General features: G+C 29.8%; 1 long non-coding RNA gene across 1 annotated transcript; it reads right to left on the minus strand.

The window, feature by feature from the left end:
• Positions 1 to 2,921: 2,921 nt before the first annotated feature.
• On the minus strand, positions 2,922 to 24,697 carry LOC127289527 (uncharacterized). The gene is made up of 3 exons (XR_007844190.1): positions 24,078 to 24,697; positions 23,227 to 23,740; positions 2,922 to 3,830 (listed from the first exon to the last, which is right to left on the minus strand). It is a non-coding gene; the product is annotated as an uncharacterized LOC127289527 (long non-coding RNA).
• Positions 24,698 to 25,088: the final 391 nt, after the last annotated feature.

Here is a 25,088-nt window from a genome sequence, read left to right on the forward strand (position 1 = left end):
AGATTTTCAAAATTCAAAATGGCGGCTCCAATATGGCGGACGAATTTTGTAAAAATTGATGGATTTACTTCAAACTTGGTATCTAGGGATTTTTTGGGTCGCTGATTACGAATCTAAAGTTAGATTTTCAAAATTTAAAATGGCGGCTCCAATATGGCCAATATGGGCCCAATTTCACTAGCGCATTCAACGGAAATGAAAGAAAACTATGAATATATGAAACTAGTTTTGGATAAAATTAGATACCGAGAACACAACTGGAAAATTTGTAGAGATTTTAAGATTTTAAGCATACTACTTGGACAACAATCAGGTTTTACAAAAACACCATGTTTCCTGTGTTTGTGGGACCGTATAGATCGAGCAAATCATTACATTAAAAAACAATAGCCAAAAAGGAATTCTTTCGAACCAGGTTCAAAAAATATAATAGAAAATCCCCTAATCGACCCTTCAAAGGTGATAATTCCGCCCTTACACACGAAACTAGGAGCAATTAAACAGTTTGTCAAAGCCTTAGATAAAAAAGGAAACTGTTTCAAATACCTGGAACAAAAGTTTCCAGAAATCTCTGTTGCGAAACTAAAAGAAGGGGTTTTCGACGGACCACGTATTCGCAAATTGTTAAAAGATGAGCAATTTATCACCAAGATGAATAAAAAGGAGAAAGCCGCATGGCTTAGTTTCAAAGCAGTTGTCGGAAATTTTCTGGGTAATCACAAGAGTGAAAATTGGGAACAAATAGTTAGTGATATGATTAAAAACTTTGGTAAGTTAGGATGCTTAATGAGCATAAAGTTGCATTACTTAGACTCGCATCGGGATCAATTCCCTGAAAATTTGGGAGATTACAGTGAAGAACAAGGAGAACGATTCCATCAAGATCTTAAAGAATTTGAGCGTCGTTATCAAGGAAGATGGGATGTAAACATGATGGCCGACTACTGTTGGATGCTGAAAAGGGATATTGTACCTGGAGGCACCAATTTGAAAAGAAAACCATTACACAGATCCTTTGAGGACAAAAGAGTGCGCTACCATAAAAAGACGTGAATACCTTACTTATGTAAATAAGAATTTTCATTTCTAGTTTTGAAAATCTAACTTCAGATTCGTAATCAGCGACCCAAAAAACCCCTAGATACCAAGTTTGAAGTAAATCCATCAATTTTTACAAAATTCGTCCGCCATATTGGAGCCGTCATTTTGAATTTTGAAAATCTAACTTCAAATTCGTCATCAGCGACCCAAAAAACCCCTAGATACCAAGTTTGAAGCAATTCCATCAATTTTTAAAAAAAATAGCCTACCTCTCAAAATCCGACAGCTTTTTGGAGGTTAGAAAAAAATCCTGACGTGATGGAGCAAAACGGACTTCGGATTCGTGTTCAGCGCGTCAAAATACATAGGAAATGACTAGTCTGGTCTGCCGCGCATGACACTTTTTTTTGTGGGGCTGTGTTGTGAATGAAAAATTACATTTTTATAACGAATTACGATATTTAGTGCATTATATTTTCATATAATAACTTTTGTTGATAATAATTGGAGTTTTTTTTAATTACATAAAATAAACGTGTTTACTACAGTAAATCTTATTATTAAATGAATTTCGAAATATTTAAAGAATTAATTTGACTAGTTTTTCAAAAGTCCTATTGATAAATAATTATCAAGTTGTGCTGGATAATAACATGATGAAAAAAGCGTGACATGACATTCGAGTTTTTAGCGAGCTGGCTAGTAAAGTATCAAAACAAATTCAAGCACGACTGGCCAGTTCTTTTATTATAGCTAGGACAAATATCTACTAGGGTGTGTAAAATGATTCACTTTACGCACTGAAATTTACTTTACGCATCGAAATTTTTCTCACATAATATAAGGATTGTTTTAGACCATACAAAACCACAAAATTAAAAAACGAACTTTACTTTTAAAATACACTCCTGCTTAATGATATTTATCCTGATCTTCGATTGATTTATTGAATTCTATATAATCGAAATTATTCTAACAGAGAGTTGGAATTCTTCATAATAGGTACTTAACTTTAGAGGTGGGTGTTGCAAAAAATGTGCGTAAATCTGATTATACTCGTGTGATTTGCATCACTCGGCTTCGCCTCGTGCTGCAAACGTCACACTCGTATAATCACTCACTTTACGCACTTGTATCATATTGGAGGTTTTTTAAATTGGGGATGAGGCAAATGAATTACATTCAGAAGTTTTATTTTGTTTAGAATTTTTGGAAACAGCATAGAATAGGTCTGAACTTAAAAATCTAAATTCAAAATTGAATATCACTTTGTCATATGCTTAATCAGTTCCAGTATTACGAAAAAAAGCACCATATTTGCTTCAACTTTAAGCACTAAATTCAAAACCGAATAGTATCAATAGAAAATAATGGTAGTATTGTGAACTTGGTTATTTAAAATTTTTGCGATTCACATACGGAAAATTAATTTTCGAAACAATATTTTATAAAATTCACTGACATTTTCAGTTTTTCCCTGTTTTCCCTTACTGAGAAAAAATTCCTTGACAATTCCAGGTTTTCCAGTACCCTAGCAACCCTGCTGATTTTTTTACTTGATTATCAAGCAGAACTAACGAGCCTGAAAAATATTTACATGTAGAAACTCAACATTAGTCCTCTACTTTATGATGCAAAAGGAATTTTTGTAAAATAATTGAATCAAAACGAATTATGAGGTCATTTGCAAAGTTGTCCCTGACCCGGTTATGCAGCACTTTTTTCCCGTTGTGCAGCACCCCAAAAATATTTTTTTGTAGTTTTATGATCAAATATCGTCTTTACTTTTATATTTAAGTAATTTAAAAAAGCATCTAATATATATATACATAGTGTTTATTTCCAAGACTACAATTTACATACATTGTTAAGTTCCGGTACATAAAAGAATGATATATTTTTTATAAAAACAAATGCATTTTAAAATCTATAAGGCATTAATTTTTTATTTTTATGTTTACAAATAAAATGTCTCATATTTAATAAATTTCAGTAATGCTTGTACACTGTAAAAAATTTTTCCGAAATTTTTCTGAAAAAATACGGACAGCACGGAGCCCCAAGGGGTGGTTGTATTTCTGAATAAATAGTAAGAATTATCTCCGACATTTTTCGGAAATTTTACCTACTAATAAGTCGGATTTTTTTACGAATTAATCGGATATTTTTCGCCATATGTATTCGGTATTTTTTCCAAAGTTATCGGAAATTTATACTCCTGTGGTTTGGATTTTTTTCCGGCTTTATCGGATATTTTTCCAGATATTTAATAGGCATTCTTTTCAAATCTATCGAAAATTTTTCCTCCTGTGAGTCGGATTTTTTCCGAATAAATTAGAAATTATACTCCCTACGATTCGGATATTTTTCCTCATATTTACTTATCATCTTTTTCGAAGAAATTGGAAATTATACCGACTATTTTTGCGAACATTTTTCCTATCATTAAGTAATAATTTTTTCAAACTAATCGGAAATTTTATCCTTATTTGATAAATAAAGGCTATAAATAAATAAAAGTTTACATAAAAAGTTAAATTTATTTACAAAACGACATAAAAATAATTCTATTCGAGTTCTATTAATATTAAAATACTTAAGTATATTTCTTAAAGAAAGGCAGAGGTATATCTTTTATAATATTTCAGTTTCAAGAAAATCACTTTTATGAATTAAAACTGACAATATTTGCAATTAACCTGATCACTTTTGAATCCTCTTCCGTTTTTTTTTATTTATTTTTTCTGCCTCTCTTGTGTCCTGTTTGTGGATTAATGTCCATCAACATCCTGGAAAAAACAAATGTTTCCATTACTTATGAAAAGTAGTTAGTGATGTTAAAAAAAAAGTTCATTTTGAGTCGAGTTAAATTTTTGATTAATGTTGCATATTAAATGACATTTTAAATGTTTTAAAAAAGAATGATAGTTATTGTACTTCTTTGAACGTAATGAAACAGTGCTATTAAAAGTAGCATTTTTATTTCCTAAATGTTGTCTATCATTTTGATATATATTACACGGATTCCTGAAATTGTGTTTCCAATGTATATGCATTTTGAAACATTTTTCTGTTTTAAATACTTTTTTACAATTGTTCCAACCGCATATGTATCCTTTTACATGTTGATGAAACAGTTTCTGATGTTCCAAGTACTTTTTTAAAATTGACGTTTGATAATCATAGCGTTTTTAAGGAAAAACTGATAATTTTCGTTATATGTGACTATGTGTCTATCTATGTGTTTTTATGCTCACATTACAGGAAAAATTAAGCAAAATTGGAATTTTTCCACATGCCTTCACACTTTAACCCCTTAAATTTTAGGTTTAAGGGTACGGAACCCTCGGTTTTAATGCGAGTGTAACTCGCACTTGTCCGATTTTTATTTATTTATTCGTAAATAATAAACAAAGTTTCTTCACCCTTAAAAGGCGAACAAAGTACCCGGTTACCTCAATACATTTCATGCAGATAAATGTAGAAATTTCTATTAAAAAATTATGAAAAATTACATTTAAGAATTTTTATTAATTTTTATAGTAATGCACATAATTTTTTTATAAAATATGTATTTTAGTTACTGTAGTTAAATAATAATAATCTTCCTAAATATGTACCTGTTTTGCAATCTAGCAAATAGTATATATACGGATACTATTCAATGAAAGATCAATGAAATTGTGAATACATACAAAATACTTAATACGTAATGGACAGTTTTTTAATAATCAACTAATAATGATAATTTTTATTTGCAATGTTTATGTACACAGTAAAAAGAAAATCTTATTTAAAGATGAGTCTTAAAATCAGCGCTAGTAGTTATAATGGAAATTGTATTGCGTAAATTCAGCAAAGCTGTCTTAATAATGTTGCCTCTTAAAATAAGACCTCTTTTCAGCCTTTAAATAAGATTTTTTTACACTGTAATCATATTATGTGATTATTACTTTTATTAAAAGATCCACTAAACTGAAAGTTAATTGAACTGCTTATTTTGATACAAAATCTTCAATAAATTATACATAAACAAACATTAAACATAAATTAAACCTGGGTGCCTCGTCCGTCCATAGAAGGTGTTTTTTTCCTCAGTCCCATAACGGTTAATTATTTTTAATTTTGACCTTATTTAGAAATCGAAATTTTGTACATTAAATTGTTTTGTTCATACTTCGTAAATGTTGGTTTTCTTTATTATTTGATATATTTTAAGCTGAAATAATTATTTGAATTAGTACGAATAATATTGGTATCCACAGCGTGCATATTACCGAGACAATATTTTCCAATTAAAAAATAATGCTTTCATCGATATTTTGAAAAAGGCAGTAGTTGGTATTTTCTGGAAAATTACATTTGACTATTAAGAAGATGCAACCATAATATTTAGTAACCATTTTAATGATTTATGAATTTGTTCAGGAGAGGTGTGTCGATTTGACGATATATTCCTTCAAAACGATATGACCAAAAAAGTTCATTGAATCGAATTACAAAGTTTGGCTATATTTGACTTAATATATATTAACACTCGTGGAATATTCCAAACGAAATTATTTATGGAATATTGTGTTAGTGGTTAACAACAGTACTTGAGCTCAACCCTTTTGAATAATAAGGTCACAAAATCTTTAGTTTCTCTCCTGATTTTGTCTTTTTTAAAACCTGCTGGTTCAAAACAATTGTTAGAATAAGCAATGAAAATCGCAAAGGCATATAATATCGATTGTGCTGTAGAACTTGCCATTGGGAAACAACGGGATTTATTTGCCAATTAGACAATTAAAGATGATCGGCGATGAGAGGGTTATAGACTCGTGTACCGAGTGCACATTTTGGGGCTTGAAGAATAGCATGCAAATTATACGGTTCAATGCAGAGTATTTGCCCTCGAGCTCTTCTACAATGTTGACCTTTTGGCCCGCATCAGCGGGCTACCAGCAAACCACATCCTGTAATTGTGCCTCTGAATTAACAATGTTTACTCATAACCCTTTCACCTTACTCGCTCAATGCTCACCTCTTATTCACATCGAATTCTCCCGCTGAGCCTTTTATATATATGGGGTAAAATTCCAGTAGCCAACAAAGTGAAAAAAAGTTGATGGGATCGGGCTGTAACTTGCACATACTTTTTTTTTACTTTTTTTTGGACACTTGTAAATTTTAAACAGAAAGAAGAAAAAAAATTTGTCCCATATGTTTTCGAAAGGTTTTTTCCTGTTCTTTCGAATGGTGCAAAATTTTTTTTTAAAAATTTAAATTTTGACCCTTCTTTTTTGAAAATTAAACATTTTTTCGAATTTTTTTTTTTAAGTTCGATCCTTTTTATTTTTTTTTATTTATTTTTTGTGAAAGCTAAAAATGTGTATTTTCACCACAAACAATATTGAGATGTCCGTTTTTGTTATTTTCGAGATATTAATAAATTAATGTTAATAGAAAATGAAATATTTTACAAACAAATAAAGTTATTGCAATTTTAAAGCTACCAATTGAATGCTGACGTAATTCTGCATCCAACGAGCCCTATATGAACTTCTTTGGATTAGGGTATTTTTTCTAAACAATTGCAATGTTTGCCAATTTTTCATAACAATCCACTAATTAAAAATACTTCATATACGGCTCGTTGGATGCGGAATTATGTCAACTTTTATTTAGTAACGTTAGAATTACGATAACTTTATTTGTTTATAAAATATATCATTTTTTATTGACCTTAATAGTTAATTAATTTACTAAAAATTTTAAATATTATATAAGTAAATAAAAAAAATTTTGACATATATGTTTTCCAAAGGTTAATTAATGTTAATAAAAATTTACATATCTTATAAACGAATAAAGGTATCGTAATTATGACGTTACTAAATGAAATTTGAAAAAATTCCGCATCCAACGAGTCCTATAAGAAGTACTTTGGGTTAGTGGATTGTTAATAAACAATTGGCTAACATGGCAATTGTTTATTAGTGAAAACGACACTTTATTACCATATTTAAAAGAATTAACGGCACAGCAAAAATTGGCTGTTAAATACTTGGGAGGGCCACATAATTTTATTGAATTTGTCGAACTCTGAAAAAAGTTTAAAATGGATTGTGTGCCAAAAAATCATCTAATTTTCTCAAATTCATTCAACCTAAATTCATCTTTCACAAAACAACTGACAACAGGAGTCGAATTTTCAACAACTGGAGAGTTAATCAATGTTGTAAAATTTATGTCAAGTCGACGATTATTGTATTTATTCATTAATGTATAGTGATTATAAGTTTTCGAATCATTTTTTAGAATTTTTTCAAGAAATTTTTGATTGGACAACAATATGTTGTTTTGAATTGAGGGATATAGATAAGGATCTTCTGTTCAGAATTTCACCTGACAAATTAGAATGGAAATGTTTATGCAGTGACTTACAATTATTGTATGAAGAACTATTACTGTAAAAAATGTAAGAATGTGAGAAGAGGGAAAATTAATGTGAAGTAATGAAAAATCAGTTATGGGTTCAGTATTTTTTATATGACTAACAGTAAAAATTTCTGTAGTCCAATTCGGAGTATATCCTTTTTCAAAAACATGCTAAAATTTACTTATACGCACTAATCTCCTACATTAAATTTGAATTTTTTCTTTATTACAGAAAAATTTTTCTTTTTGTACATATTAATTAATAATTATTTTTCATTTTGTGCAGTTATATTTTTTGGTTTCATTTTTATAGTTTGATGTTTTGTATTATTGTAAGAAGTTATTAAATTAGATAATATATCTATCCACTTGTAATTACCGTGCAAACTGAATTGCATCCACATTTTATTTTTTAAAGTAGGATTAAACCGTTCACAAATTGATGCTTTCAAATTACTATAAGTAGAGTAAATATGAATATTATAATTTTTCATAAGATTTACAAAATGTGAATTATAATTTCTTTAGTTTCTATAAATTTGTTTACCGTATTCATATTCACTGCATCACCGTTACTACTCTCAGGATCCGCCACGTTACATAATTTTTTATTTTCTATATTAAAATCTCCGTTTAGTGTAAGTTTAAAACCAAGTCCTGCAAGACCGCGATTTGGTGTTTCTGCACTCCTAAACTGACGACCGAATATATCGATGCTCATCTTGCAAATGATATAAAATTAAATATATTAATGATTAATAAATAAATCTAGCCTCCCGTAATTCTTCAATAATTGATAATATCTCATTAATATGGCTAGGATTTCCAGCAGCTTTAGAGGCTAAAAGTAATATTAAACGATCGACTAATTCATTAGGATCATCCCAATAAATATAATCAATATTTTTGTCTTTTCGATCAATCATATAATGTGGAATTAGACCTTTACCAGAATGTGTGGCTATATAATTTACGTATTTTAAACTCATTCTGTCACGATATAATATAATTTTCACGATCTTTCTAGCTGATGAAATTTTCTTCAGGTACCTTTTTAAATAAAAGTTCAAGTAAACCCTTAGTGGCAGAATAACTTGAGTTGTTAATTAAAATATCATTTTCTTCAAAATTTATTATTCAATCACCGATCATTAATTTTCCTTGAGTTAATTTTCTGACATCATATACATTGTCCAAGTCCTTTTTTTTGTTATCTAATAATTTAAGATACACATTTATGATATTTTCTTTTAAAAAAATTTTTGGAGAAATTAAATCTTTTGACGTGTTACATTCAATATTTTTATTATTAGCTGTTTTAAATGAAATGTCATTATCATTATCTTCATTTTTAATTTGCAAATTTGCATAAAAATCATTATCATTGTTTACATCAATGAAATCAGAATTTTCTTCATTCAATTTTTGTTTGTATTCATCTTTTGTTTCTACTTTTGTTGGATGAATATGTTTCACTATTGCAATAGCGTCTACTAACTTTTGAATAGGTGTTACTATTGGTTTAAAAGTATCATTTAAAGACTGTTCAATTTGTTCCCTGCCTAATTTAAGTAATCTATATTTCCGTCGAATCGCTTCACTCGCTTTAGCAATTTGTCCAAAAATATTATTTTGCTGTCGTAAATTTTCTACTTGTACAGAAGACATGTTGTTAGTTCAATGATTAAAATTACACTGTCTTTTCATTGTATTAACCTTCTAATTTTATAAAACAATCAAAGCATTTTCTGTATCTACCTTGATTAAATTCACGATCTTTGTCAATAACTATGAAATCATGTTTATTTTTCCAACAAGAACTACACATTTCTTTAAATTGCGTAAACGTCATGTCAGTATTTACATGATCATCGTAAATGTGCTTAAGATTCATTTTATCTTGCCTAAATAATACTAATAAATTAACATTATCACTAATTAAATGTTTCGGAATTCGCGCGTAAGTTTGGCATAAATAAAAACAGTCAACCGCTTTATGTCTTCCCATAGCAAAAAAGGCCTTAATATTATCTTGTTTCTCACAAGCTACGTCATCAAATATAAATATTGAATTAGGTCGCGCATCGTTAACATCTGCATGCTCATTAAATGCAAAATATTCAACGCCATCAACGGGTCGCAAGATACTTTCCAAAAATTTATATTTTGGTTGATATAATGATTTTGAGTAGATATATATATTTTCAAATCTTAAACTGTTTGATTGTATTAAAAGTGCAAGTAATGCATTTGTTTTACCACAATTAGACGGTCCACAAAATATCGCTCGCATACTATTTGGTAATAAATCCCTATGACGCTTTTCTTGTTTTTTATCACACTTTTCGGTAAGAGTGTCAAAATTAAAAACAGGTAGTTTAGAAAACTGTTCTTTAAACTCCATCTTTATATATACTGAGTTAAAAACTTATAAATAACAGGTTTTTATTAGTTATTGTGTCAGTTCATGTAAGGCTTTTAATAGCATCGGTTGTCCAATTTTTCTAAAGTGACGTCTGTAATGTGATGTCAATTGTTAATTCTTTCATACTTTGTGCAAGGTCAACATTCGACTTTGGTTTCGGGAGATTCCCATTAGAACCGATTGTAGGAGGCTTCATTTTATCCGTCTGTCAAATTATTAACTATACAGCACCACAAAAAAAAAGTGTCATGTACTTTTGACCGGAATACCCTAACCCCATGTATTTTGACGCGCTGAACACGAATCCGAAGTCCGTTTTGCTCCATCACGTCAGGAGTTTTTTCTAACCTCAAACAACATGTCGGATATCGAAAGATAGGCGATTTTTTAAAAAATTAATTTATTTACTTCAAACTTGGTATCTAGGGGTTTTTTGGGTCGCTGATTACGAATCTGACGTCAGATTTTCGAAATTAGATATGTCTGATTCAATATTAAGGAATTATTTTTAAAAAATTGTCAGATTATTATGAAATTTGATATCTACAGGTTTTCTAAGTTGCTGACAAGTAACACTAGGGAAGTGCCATACGCCGATTTTTCTGAAACTTGACAGTTTTGTAATTTTTTGAAAACAATTTGACACGTATGTTTTGTTTTTTCCTAAAATCTGATTTATTGAGGGAACTACCCCTTGAACTTTTTTTTGGTAGGGGGACATTATTTTACGAAATTTTTTAAAAATTAATGTGCAATAGTGTATCTGGGGGTTTTTTGGGTCGCTGATTACGAATCTGATGTCAGTTTTCAAAAATTAAAAATGGCGTATCTAATATGGCCGATAGAAGTCTATGTTGGATATGCCATTTTGAATTTTTGAAATCTGACATCAGATTCGTAATCTGTGACCCAAAAAAACCCCTATATACACTATTGAACATTAATTTTTAAAAAATTTCGTAAAATAATGTCCCCCTCCCAAAAAAATCAAGGGGTAGTTTCTCGCCTTAAATCAACTTTTGGGAAAAACAAAAAAATACGTGTCAAATTGTTTTCAAAAAGCAACAAAACTGCCAAGTTTCAGAAAAAACGGCGTACGGCACTTCCCTAGTGTTACTTGTCAGCAACTTAGAAAACCTGTAGATACCAAATTTCATAAAAATCTGACAATTTTTTAAAAATAATTCCTTAATATTGAATCAGACATATCTAATTTCGAAAATCTGACATCAGATTCGTAATCAGCGATCCAAAAAACCCCTAGATACCAAGTTTGAAGTAAATCTAAAATTTTTTTCAATATTCGTCCGCCATATTGGATTTTGAAAATCTAATTTGAGATTCGTAATCAGCGACACAAAAAACCACCAGATACCAAGTTCGAAGTTAATACATCAATTTTTAAAAAAATCGCCTACTTCACAAAATCCGACATGGTTTTTGAGGTTAGAAAAAAATCCTGACGTGGTGGAACAAAACGGACTTCGGATTCGTGTTCAGCGCGTTAAATACATAGGGTTAGGGTATTCCGGTCAAAAGTACATGACACTTTTTTTTGTGGGGCTGTGCTATTAGCTTCATAACAGGTTGTGTTAATTGGCTATTGCTGCTGCTGTTGTTATCTTTTAAGGTTGGAGGTGTTTTACCTTTTCTTATACCTTTGTTTGCGAGTTTAAGTGCTACAGGGACATTGGCAGGAGGGATAGCGGGAATTGCAAAAGCTATAAATGGTGCAAATTCCGCAAAATGTCAGCTTGAGGAAAGTAAACGTCACAATGAGACAATGGAATCAATTGCCTAAGGAAAAGGACTGTACTTGAAACCATACAAAACTGGACTAGGACTTTATCTCAAACCCTATAAAACAGGACAAGGATGGAAATCAAAAAACTTAAAATGAAGCTACCACACCGTACCCTAACAGACTTAGATTTAGTAAAATTTGCAAAACGGTTAAAAATTCCATTTCTTCGAGGGGTTTTTATGCGGAATGAACTACCTATTCATGGATCTAATAAAAATGAATCTGCAATAATTAATTTAGATGATAAAAATGGTCCTGGTACACATTGGTGTGCTTATAAAAAAAATAATAATAAAATTATTTATTTTGATAGTTTTGGTAATCTTCGACCACCTTTAGATCTTATTAAATATTTCGGTGTTGGTAGCATAATGTATAATTATGAAAAATATCAAAATTATGATTCATTTAACTGTGGTCATTTATGTCTTAAATTTTTATGCAATCAGTTAAATATTTCAAATATGTATTCTATTCATATAAAAGATAAATAAATTAAATATTCCATTCAGTTAATACTTAGATTTCAACATGGACGATTCACTTATATTAACATTATCAGGAAATAGTTCCATCTTAGAATCTCAATTCCCCCCCCATGGAGTTGTCTCATTTTAAAAATTATTCTCTTGGTCTTGTTGAATTTTTAACTTTTAATTCTATTCCTAATATTGATGTTGGAAAAAATAAGTTTCATGTTAATAATGAAGAAATTATTATACCTACAGGAAGTTATGAAATTAGTGACCTGGATCAGGTTTTGCATTTTATTTTGAAAAATAAAGGAATTACTTTCAGAATTAAATCTAATAACAATACTTTAAAATGTACAATTTATTGTGATAAAGAAATTAATTTTGAACATAAAGATTCCATAGTAGAAGTACCAAATCACGTCATTTACCTCCCAGTCGCTGTCAAGACAATAGATCTTATTCAGCTAAGAATTGTTGATCAAGACGGACATTTGATAAATTTTCGAGGAGAAACCATTACGATTAGACTTCATATCAAATCTTTAAAATAATGGGCATCGTTTTTGATAATAAAAAGAAAATAATTGGTTTTGGTTAAAAAAATAATACACCATGCCAAAATCAAATCAGTCAGCGACGAATCCTGAAGAGGCTAACACCTCAAAACCTACAATTACTCAAAAGTCTCGGTCTCAAAGTCGTAAAGAAAACAAGTTGTAAATTCAGATGAACATGAACATTTTGCTTTCTCTTTACGATCAGCAAAAAAATTTGCTTCCTCGTGGAGAAAGCAAAATTTTATTGCTAAAATGTGAATTTTTGATTTTTTAACCTTCATTAACTCTATAAATTTACCTCAAATGTTTTCCTTATATATATCGGTCGATTCGTCTTAACGTAAGGAATACAATTATTTCATATATAAACTTCAATTTAAAAAATCATAAAATTTTATAGCCAAAATGTGAATTTTTGATTTTTTAACTTTCATTAATTCTTTAAATTTATCTCAAATGTATACTTTATATATATTGATCGATTCGTCTTGACGTAAGGAATACGATTTTATTATATATAACCTTAAATTTTTCTATTTAAAAATTTTTTTGATTAAAAAAAAATTTTGGAAAAAAGACGAAAAATTTTTTTTTTTTTGAGGTATTTTTAAAAATCCTTTGGTCGGATTTGAGATATTAATATGATAAATGAGCCTACCAAATTTTATCTAAATCCATTAAAACCTGTAAAAGATATCGTGTTCACAAAAACGGTCCACACATACACACACATACATACATCTGGACAATTGATCAGGATCTCATATAACATGTTTCTATATAGAGGAAAATTTGTTTTCACTATGTATAAAAATTTTATAAACGAAAGGCCTACAAAGCTTCCTCTACAAGGAAGCAAAATGGATAAAACGATTTAAGATCTTTTGCAATTGCATTTGTATATTTGTATACCGACGTATTATTTACCATGGAAGGGGAAATTTTAAATATTGATTCACCAATCATTTTTGATGAATCAATTGCTCATTACGAAGAAGTGCATGCGCAGCAGCCATATACATCATCAACGTATAATAATAGTAAGGAAATACGTATAACTGTTCAAAATCAAGATCATTAAATTGATTTCTGCCAAGCAAAAGTTCGATTCATGTGAGCGGAAAACTAATAAAAAATGATGGAAACGCAGTAGAGCGCACAAAATTAGTTTCTAATGGCATTTGTCATTTATTTGATAAGGCGAAATATGAACTGAATGGTGTAGAAATAGATAAAAATAAAAATGTCAGTCTAACAAGTTTAATGAAAAACTATGTTTCTTTTGATGCAAGTCAAAATAAATTTCTTGAGAATGTTGGTTTGTTAGAATTTGGTGATACTCCAACATTAACTAATAATAATGGTTATTTTGATGTTTGTATACCGCTAAATATGATTTTTGGCTTTGCTGAAGATTATCATAAAGTTATTATTAATGCTAAACATGAGCTCATTCTAACCAGATCAAGAACTGATTTAAATGCAGTTATATAAACAGCACCTCTTGAAGAATTCAAAATAGTAATTGAAAAAGTTGAATGGTTGTTACAGTACATAAAATTACACAGGCACACAAAAAAAAGTTGTCTGTTTCTTGAACTAGACATATATTTCCTATAGTATTTTGACCCGCTGAAACCGAATCTGAGGTCAGAATTGCTCCATCACCCTCAGTTTTTCTTAAATCGACCAAAACCACCCTTAAATGGACAAATTCACACTTCAGAGATAAAAAATAAATCAACTTATTTTTTTTAAAAATCGAATTTTACATATACGAAACTTTGCTCCACTAACTCTAAAACAAAGCCAGCATTGATCCAGCACCCCCTGAATTTTTTCAATTGAAAAAACTACCCCTAATCTGCAGAATCAAATTCAGAAGATAAAACAATAAAATAACTGATTGACAAATTTTATAACCAGATATTTTTACTCCAGCAATGCAGAAACAAAGCCAGAAATGCTCCCTTACCAACTAAATTTTTTTTTTAATCGAAAAACCACCCTTAAATAGAAAAATTCAAATTTAGAAAGTAAAAAAATATTAAATTACCGGCTTTTTTTAAAACAGAACCTTACATGTATGGAGTTTTGCTCGACTAACTCAAAAAAATAAAGCCAGCATTGATCCACCACCCTCTGAATTTTTTTAAATCGAAAAAACTACCCCTAATCTGAAGAATCAAATTCAGGAGGTAAAACAATAAAATAACTGATTGACAAATTTTATAACAAGGTATTTTTACTCCAGAAGGCAGAAACAAAGCCAGAAATGCTCCCTCCCCTCTAAATTTTTTTTAAATCAAAATAACCACCCTTATATAGAAAAATTCAAGTTTAATAAGTTAAAAATATTAAATTACCGGTTTTTTTGGAAAACAGAATCTTACATGTATGTAGTTTTGCTCTTCTAACTCAAAAAAATAAAGCCAGCATTGATCCATAACCCTGTGATTTTTTTTAATCAAAAAAACTACCCTTAACCTGAAGAATTAAACTTAGGAGATAACACAATATAATTATATTAAATTACCTTCTAAGTTTGATACTTTGGTGGTTTTTTCGATTTAAAAAAATTTTAGAGGGTGCGGGAGCATTTCTGGCTTTGTTTCCGCATTGCTAGAGTAAAAATACCTGGTTATAAACTTTTTTAATCAGTTATTTTATTGTTTTACCTCCTAAATTTGATTCTTCAGATTAAGGGTAGTTTTTTTGATTAAAAAAATTCAGGGGGTGCTGGATCAATGCTGGCTTTGTTTTTGAGTTAGTGGAGCAAAACTACAAACATGTATAAGGTTCTGTTTTTAAAGAAACCGGTAATTTAATATTTTTTACTTATTAAATTTAAATTTTTCTATTTAAGGGTGGTTTTTTCGATTTAAAAAAATTCAGAGGGTGGTGGATCAATGCTGGCTTTATTTTTTTAGTTAGTAGAGCCAAACTACATACATGTAAGGTTCTGTTTTAAAAAAAGCCGGTAATTTAATATTTTTTTACTTCCTAAATTTGAATTTTTCTATTTAAGGGTGGTTTTTCAATTTAAAAAAATTTAGAGGGTGAGGGAGCATTTCTGGCTTTGTTTCTGCATTGCTGGAGTAAAAATATCTGGTTATAAAATTTGTCAATCAGTTATTTTATTATTTTATCTCCTTAATTTGATTCTGCAGATTAGGGGTAGTTTTTTCAATTGAAAAAATTCAGGGGGTGCTGGATCAATGCTGGCTTTGTTTTAGAGTTAGTGGAGCAAAGTTTCTTAGATGTAAAATTCGATTTTTTAAAAAAATAAGTTGATTTATTTTTTATCTCTGAAGTGTGAATTTGTCCACTTAAGGGTAGTTTTGGTCAATTTAAAAAAAAAACTGAGGGTGATGGAGCAATTCTGAGCACAGATTCGGTTTCAGCGGGCCAAAATACTATAGGAAATATATGTCTAGTTCAAGAAACAGACAACTTTTTTTTTTTGTGTGCCTGTCTTATCAGATGCTCGAAAATTTAAACTGTTAAAGTATATTGAAAAGGATCCATATATTCCTATCAGTTTTCGAACTTGGGAATTGTATGAGTATCCTCTATTACCTGTAACTCCTAAGCATATTTGGAGTGTAAAAACTTCAGCACAACTGCAAAAACCTAGATTTGTTGAGTTGGGGTTTCAAAGAAGTAGAAAAAATAATACAATACTAAATTCAAGTTATTTTGATCATTCTAATATCTCTGATGTTAAGTTATTTTTAGATTCTCAATGTTATCCATATGAAAATATGAATCTCGACATTGACAAAAACCAATATTCTACTTTGTATGAAATGTTCACTAATTTTCAAGCTACATATTATGGTAAAGAATCACAACCAATGTTAACAAAAAAAGAATTTTTAAAGTACGCTCCTTTAGTTGTAATAGATTGCTCAAAACAAAATGAATCACTGAAAAGTGGACCTGTTGATATCCCCTTAGAATTTGAATTAAAATAAAATTTCCGTGCAAATACTTCCGCCCATTGTTTAATTCTACATGATAGAATTGTTGAATATAAACTAACTAGCTAAAAGAAACGCGCGTAAACGCGCGCGATATCTACGATTTTTTATGAAAAATTAAAAATTTATTTTTATTTGACGGACACTTATTGGACTTTTGATCTCACAAAAATAATAATATTATTTTACAAGTACGCTTAAGGTATGTATACTTAAGGTTAACAGTCCATCCAGGATCACCAAAAGGAAACAATGTAGGATATGTCATGGGATTAAAATTTTCCCTAACAATAAGACTAGAAATTATTTTCTTATTATTTTCTGTTGTGCATACTGAATTTACATCAGCATGTAAATCCCTCTTCAATTTTTGTAGATAATTTCTTCATCTTACAGGACAAATTTTTTTCTTTGGGTATTTTCTTTTCATTCTTAGTTTCAGTAGACAGAACTCTGTTGTCATTTTTACTGGGAAAAGTTTTTACAAAATATGAAAGGTTTAGCTCACCATTTTGAAGTTCTTTAGCTCGATTTATGAAAAGACAATTCCAATCATTCTCTACAAATCGAAATCCTAATATTAGACATTCTAACTGCCGGAAAATGATTTAATTAATTGTTTTCAAAAAATGATATCAAATGCTTGCTCATTACATTATTATCAGTTCCATAAATTAATCTTTTAATTTACACTGTTAACCAATACAGATGTTGCAAATGCTATTGCATTATACTTCACACTTAACTGTACCAACCGGTTGTTGATCAACATCTACAAAAAATTCTGTTGGTTTAAAGGGGAACAATCTAATTAAATATTCTATTTGAAGAATATTCGAACACCCTGCATTAAGGTTATCAAAAATATAAAGTCTTACTTCATCGTAATAAACACAAATCCAATGACCAGAATTGTTATTACCGCTAAAAACTATTTGAATATGTTTATCTCTTTCTCTAATTGGAACAATTAAATCAAGCATTTGTAAATACACAGTACTTTGCATAATGAAAAAAGAATTTGAATCATTTTTTGATAATTCTTGAAATTTATACATATGCATATCATTTAACATTTCATTTACATTTTCAATAATTTTAAAATCTTCATTACTTAAAATAAAATACTCTTCTATGTTCGACATGGTATCCTTCTTCTACTTTCAAACTGTTGATAAAGCCAATTTTCAAAACATATCGTTTATTTTAGTTTATTGCTTTAAAAAATTTACTTACATGTGTTTCACCTATAAAAAATTTCATTAACTATAATTCAGCTAACTAATGCAACAATGATAATCTTACATGAACGTGAATTAGCGTTGTTTAATCTTTTTCCATATTATATTATTTTCGATAATGATTATTATTGAACTTATTTTCCTCTGCACTTTTTATTAATATTCAAATCAATATTCAACTCACAAACTATTATTTAACCCATAAAACAATTTTAACCCTTAAAACAATATTCAAACCTCTTTCTATCTATTTAAATACTTTTCCAAAAGCCAGCATCCTCTATTCTCAAACAGTCAATATTTTTTTTTCAATATCGAAATATATTCAATGCCAATGTTATCCAATATCATATTTTATTATCCTCAAAATCCAAATATCTTTAATGCCAAAATTACCCAATACCAAAAAATTTTTCCAAAAGACAGCTTCCACTATTATAAAACAATCAATATTTTTGTTGCATTATTAAAATATATTCAATACTAATGTTATCCAATATCTCTCGCTTTATCCTCAAAATCGTAATATCTTTAATGCCAATGTTATTTAATACCAAAAAAACTAAATGGATTGAAGTATTTTTTATATGAAACATTTAAGACAACCAAAAGAAACAAATATCTTCAATACCAATATCATGCCATATCCATATTTATCTTTAAAATACATATTGTATAATTATTAATACTATACAAAAATAGGAATATATTTTTTGGGCCCAATACAAAAATGAAAAAGACAAATATAATATAAGAAGATTCAACACCTGCAGTAAGTTATTGATCGACAAATTGCAGAAAAATATTATAAACTTTATAATAATCAAGTTAAGTTACCTGAGACTATTAGAATCTTTTTTTAGCAACACTACTACAATGTTGTTGAAACGGTATTCGGTTGCTCTATGTTTATCTTACATCAGCAGTAGCCTTTTCACTCCATTGAGGAGAAGTGTTATACCCCCACTCTACCAATCTGGGCCTATATTAAGTTCTCGCGAGTGGCAGATATTACGGTAGGCCTGAGTGGCATCCTCGGGGATAGGTGTTGGTAAGTTAAGTATGAATACACCACTTCCACTCACTGGGATTAAACGGTTATCATCTATATCGCATATACAATAATAAAAAAATTTCCCTCAACCCAAGACTGTTAGGACGAATCGAGCGATTACGGATTGGGTCCTGAAAAGGGAAGTGGTATATCCTCACTCTATCGGCCTGTCCCGGGCTCAGACCTCGAGTAAGTCAATTACAGCGGGGGCCTGTATGACGTTCTCGGGCTTAATGACAATATTATTTTATGACGCTTAATGAGTTTTTCAAAAAAATTATAAATTTTTTAAATATAAACACTGTTTAATTTATTTTGACATATTCGTTTTCCTCAGAAGTTCACGATTACGATCATATATTGCTCCAATAATAACACAGGCACAAAAAAAAAATTCAGGTCTTAAAAAACACAACCCCATATTCCTATGTTTTTGGGGTCGCTGAAACCGAATATGACCATTAACCAAGCCATTAACAATTTTTTTGACGACCCATTTTCCCGCAACCACCCCTTGCACCTACTCACGGGGGTTGGAGTTTCAAATTAAAAAAAATTGAGTATGGTGTCTATTCCAATGTTTTTTTGGGTCGCTTCATCCCAAAAACACCATTGAAAACAAATCCTTTCTTTCCTTAACCCCGTACAACCCTCTGGGAGGGGGTTAAAATTTTAAATTTCACAAAAAGTCAAGTTCGGTGTCTAATCCTACGTTTCTTGGGGCGCTGAAATTAAAAAACACCACCAAAAACAAATTCTTTACCCCCTTAACCCGCTAGAACCCCTGGGAGGGGGTTGGAATATCATTTTTCACGGCGCTAAGTGTAGAAAAATAAATTTCCTTAAGACTTTGTAGGTGCGTATTTGTGTAATCATAGGTAACTTTCTAGAAAACTTTATTGTTGGTGATGTTTTTTGGTTTCAGCGACCCAAAAAACATAAGATTAGACACCGTACTCGACTTTTCGTGAAAAATGAAATTCCAACCCCCTCCAGGGGTTTTAGGGGGTTAAAAGGGTAAAGAATGTGTTTTTGTTGGTGTTTTTTGATTTCAGCGACCAAAAAAACATAGGAATAGATACCGTACTCGACTTTTTGTAAAAATTGAAATTCCAACCCCTTCTCAGGGGGTTATAGGGGGTTAAGGATTTGTTTTTAGTGGTATTTTTCGGATTAAGCGACCCAAAAAACATTGGAATTGACACACTACTCGATTTTTTTGTTTTTAGTGGTATTTTTCGGATTAAGCGACCCAAAAAACATAGGATTAAACACCGTACTCGACTTTTCGTGAACAATGAAATTCCAACCCTCTCCAGGGGTTGTAGGGGGTTAAAAGGGTAAAGAATGTGTTTTTGTTGGTGTTTTTTGATTTCAGCGACCAAAAAAACATAGGAATAGATACCGTACTCGACTTTTTGTAAAAATTGAAATTCCAACCCCTTTTCAGGGGGTTGTAGGGGGTTAAGGATTTGTTTTTAGTGGTATTTTTCGGATTAAGCGACCCAAAAAACATTGGAATTGACACAATACTCGATTTTTTTGTTTTTAGTGGTATTTTTCGGATTAAGCGGCACAAAAAACATAGGATTACACACCGTACTCGACTTTTCGTGAACAATGAAATTCCAACCCCCTCCCAGGGGTTGTAGGGGGTTAAGGATTTGTTTTTAGTGGTATTTTTCGGATTAAGCGACCCAAAAAACATTGGAATTGACACACTACTCGATTTTTTTTTTTTTTTTGAAACTCCAACCCCCATGAGTAGGTGCAAGGGGGTGGTTGCGGGAAAATGGGTCGTCAAAAAAAATTTTCATGGTCATATACGGTTTCAGCGACCCCTTTCATTACAGTATTTAAAAGGTCATCGACCATCTTATGAACCCTCAACCAAAAGCTGTTTTGACAACAAAAATTTCAGATAGAAACCGTCGAGAACCCTAATTATCAAAGTAAAGATATATATGTATATATAATCTAATAATAATGAGAAAAATCAAGTACTAAGAAAATGTGAATGAATGACGGAATGAATACAAAGATTATTATACTATAATAATAATTAGCGAAATTGTGAGAAAAATTGTGTAAATTAAAAAAAAATTTATTTACAATAATTCAATTTTTTACCAATAATTGTTAATTATTATTAGTATTAATTTATAATTATTAATAATTAGTACTAGTAATAATTTATAATTATTAAAAATTATTACTAGTAATAATTTATTATTATCATTATATATATATGAGAGATTCTTTTTCAATCGCCCCAGCCCAAAAAGTCAATGTTCTGGGATTGGCTTCATACTTTGGTAAATTGTTGTCCTATATGATAGTAATAAATCCCTAAAATATAAACGCATTAAAAAAATATTTGTAGAAAGTAGAGGGGGTTGAAGTTTTGACGTTAAGGGTAACATTGTCATTTTCAAATCCGTATAACTATGACAAAAATTAATGGATTTTAATTTATCTATAATGAATTTTAATTCATTTTTCACGTACTTTTCAAAAAAGTATACGAAATTTAAAAAAAAAATTTTTGACCCCTTTTTTTCAAAATCAACCCTTATTTTTCGATTTTCACCCCTTCGGATATTTTTTTTTTATTTTATTTTCATTGGAAAGCTGAGGTTTTTTCCCATGAGCTGTGTAAATATGAAAATGGAACAACAATAATTTTGTGAGAAACAGAATATTAAAGTAGGCGGTGCCGATAAGGGGTATACCTGGAGATCATCTTTGAGGATTTAGGTAGGCACCGCCTAATTTAATATTATGTTTCTCACAAAATTATTGTTGTCTCACTTTCGTATTTACATAGCTCATAGGAAAAAACCTCAGCTTTCCAATGAAAATAAAAAAAAAATCCCGAAGGGGTGAAAACCGAAAAATAAGGGTTGATTTTGAAAAAAAGGGGTCAAAATTTTTTTTTTTAATTTCGTATACTTTTTTGAAAAGTACGTGAAAAATGCATTAAAATTCATTATAGATAAATTAAAATCCATTAACTTTTGTCATAGTTATAGGGATTTGAAAATGACAATGTTACCCTTAACGTCAAAACTTCAACCCCCTCTACTTTCTGCAAATATTTTTTTAATGCGTTTATATTTTAGGGATTTATTACTATCATATAGGACAACAATTTACCAAAGTATGAAGCCAATCCCACAACATTGACTTTTTGGGCTGGGGCGATTGAAAAAGAATCTCTCATATATAATAATTATTATTAATTTATAAATATATATTATTACTAGTAATAATTAAATTGCATATGAATAAAATTGTATTTGAGAGAGAGAGACAGTCACAGCAGTTCACTCGACCTTGTTAAGAATTTCTCCTAGGTCAGTTATAAGAGGCTCTTAAAGAAAAACTCTCCTAAAGATATACTCTTACGCAAAACTTTCACTCTCTACATTTATTCCTCTTTTAGAATAATAATTTTGTAGATTCCGAAATGGAGTACATAGTAGATGTTCAAGGATTCAAATTGCCAATTAATGAATTTGTTTTAAAAGAATTGGCTATAGTTTCTACAAATAATAATGATTCCAATCCAGTGCATATGATTTTTCAACCTCCGTGTCCGTGGAATTGTATTTCGAAGAAATACAAGAGTGTTAATCGTTGGTTAGAAAAGAATTTACATGGTATTTCTTGGAATGCCGGTGATGTTTCGTATACTTATATAATGAAATATTAAAAAATACGCTTAAAGAAGCGAGAAAAATTTATGTAAAAGGATACGAGGAAAAAATGGTTACAAGAATTTATTGATGAAAACAGTGTTGCCAAGTTAGTGGTTTTCCCACTAAATTTAGTAAGATTTTGGTCCTTCAGTAACATTTTTAGTGAGAGAAATATTTTAGTAGGAAATTTAGTATCTTTTTTTTTCTTTCGTGGTCTTTTTAGTGTTTTTACCTAAATGTCATTTTTTCTACGTAAATTGTATCTGAAGTATTAAAAGTGTGGTCACTAAGTTTAAACTATTCAAGTGAATTTGATTGGTTATACTGATGGAGATTCAGCAAATGTTCAGACTGGGCCAATCAAAATTAGTCACACAGTTCTATAAGAAAGGATGCTCTTCTACGTGCCAAGCCCTGCACTGCTGTTTAGTACAGTTTATTTGTGAAGCTTATATTGTCGATATGGATAATTTAAACTACGTTTCAATAAAAAAATTAAGAGATCAAGCTTTTGTAGTTACCTGTTCACATCATTCAATTAATGATTCCTGTGGTTCCTGTTTAATAAGTAATTCCAGGAGACTAGTGGCTTCATTTACCTCCCTCTGCCTCTCCTTCTCTTCCTCCTCCTTATTTTCCTTATCTATTACAACAATCTCTTCAATTTTAACACCTTGAGTTGGATGAAAATCAATGTCCATTTGACTCATAGTAAATTCTTCAATTTCTGCTGGATTTGAAACCGGACCTTCTATAATGTCAAAATCAAATTCATCTCCCGATAAATGCTCAATATTAGGACGTTTTTTAACAGGAACACGAAATCCTGAATTTCAACTACTTCTACTACGATATTCATGTGTTCCAGGAAATACTCATCGTCGTCCATTGATAAACGTGGACTGAATAGTCCGTATCGCCTTACTCCTGCCGCCAATGTAAGAAAATCTGAAATTTCTGAAGATCAAAACAATTGATCACCCATTCGTTTGGTACATGAAAAAATAAACGGAAGCCCGTGTAATTGTCCTCATTCTGCAAAAAACAAAGAAATATATATTATTATTAATTGTATAATTAAATAATAATCATAATAAACTATCACATACAATTAAAAAATAATTTAAATTAACTTTTATAATAAATAATAACTCACGTAAAAAGTGCTCCTGGGAATTGCCACCAGAATTCTTATTCGAAATTCCAATGTAATTCCGATTGAAAATTTCAGTGGAATTCCAAGGAATTCTAATCGAAAATTCCTATGGAATTCCGATTAAAAATTTTAGTGAAATTTCGATTTTTATTAAATATTACTAAAATTGAAGGCAAATTTTAAAAAAATGTAAAAAAATTTTTTAGTTACACTCACTTTTTTTCACTAAAAAGAAAAAAACCACTGCACTGTGCATTCAACAAGTCACTTAAGAGGTTCTTCTATTTTTGGTGGTTACTTTTTTATTAAAGCTCCTATGGCACTGGCCTCTTTTCATATGTTGTCCCATAGTTTACAATTGAGTGACTTTACTTTTTGGTAAAAGAACTCTTTTATCGTCATACCAACTTAGAGCCTCTTTTCTTTGTTGTACAGTGTAATCTTGATGTTTTACACTTCGAATTAAATATTGATTTTCTACTACGTTTTCGTATGAAAAAAGTGTTTTTTTATAGTTCTCAAATGTAATTTCCTTTAATGTTGAAGATCTAACACCTTTATCTTTTTTCTTCTCGCGAATTTCTTTTAATATTTTATATGAATACAATTTCGATCTTAATCCAATAAACTCCATGACAATCTTGCCATTGCATTCATCTTTCATTAAACCTCGAACTTTTCTATTTTTTAATTCTATACCATAACAATTATTTTCTGGATAATCGGAAGTATCGAAAAAATGTGAATCGCGTTTAATATAATCATATATGTTTGGAACTTTAATATAATAAATTAAACTATCAGTATCGGTATAAGGTAATTTAGATTGATCACTGAAAGTTTTTTTAACATAATTATAATGAAAATCGTAAAGAAAGAGTTTTGATATATCAAGAATGCTAAATCCAACATATATCGGTTTATTAAATTTAATCTGAACTTTATTCATCTCTATCCTAACCAAATTTTCATCAAAAATATAACAACTGTTGAAATTTGGTTTACTAATAAGAGCTTTAGCCCTGTATCTACATTCCCAATGTGTAATAATTCTAATATCCTTATGCTTTCTTATATTCTCCATTGTCTGCCCAAAAACAGAATTGTTTATTAATTTGTAAAAATTTTTCAAATATATTTGTTGACATTTTTCGAAATTCAGTATTCAAATCAATATATTTTTTTAACCATTGAGATTGATTGAATTTTAAAATTCTATAAATTTTC

The sequence above is a fragment of the Leptopilina boulardi genome, unplaced genomic scaffold, assembly GCF_019393585.1.
Source record: "Leptopilina boulardi isolate dan_hultmark-lab unplaced genomic scaffold, ZJU_Lbou_2.1 LbouV2_44, whole genome shotgun sequence".
NCBI classification, from domain to species: domain Eukaryota; kingdom Metazoa; phylum Arthropoda; class Insecta; order Hymenoptera; family Figitidae; genus Leptopilina; species Leptopilina boulardi.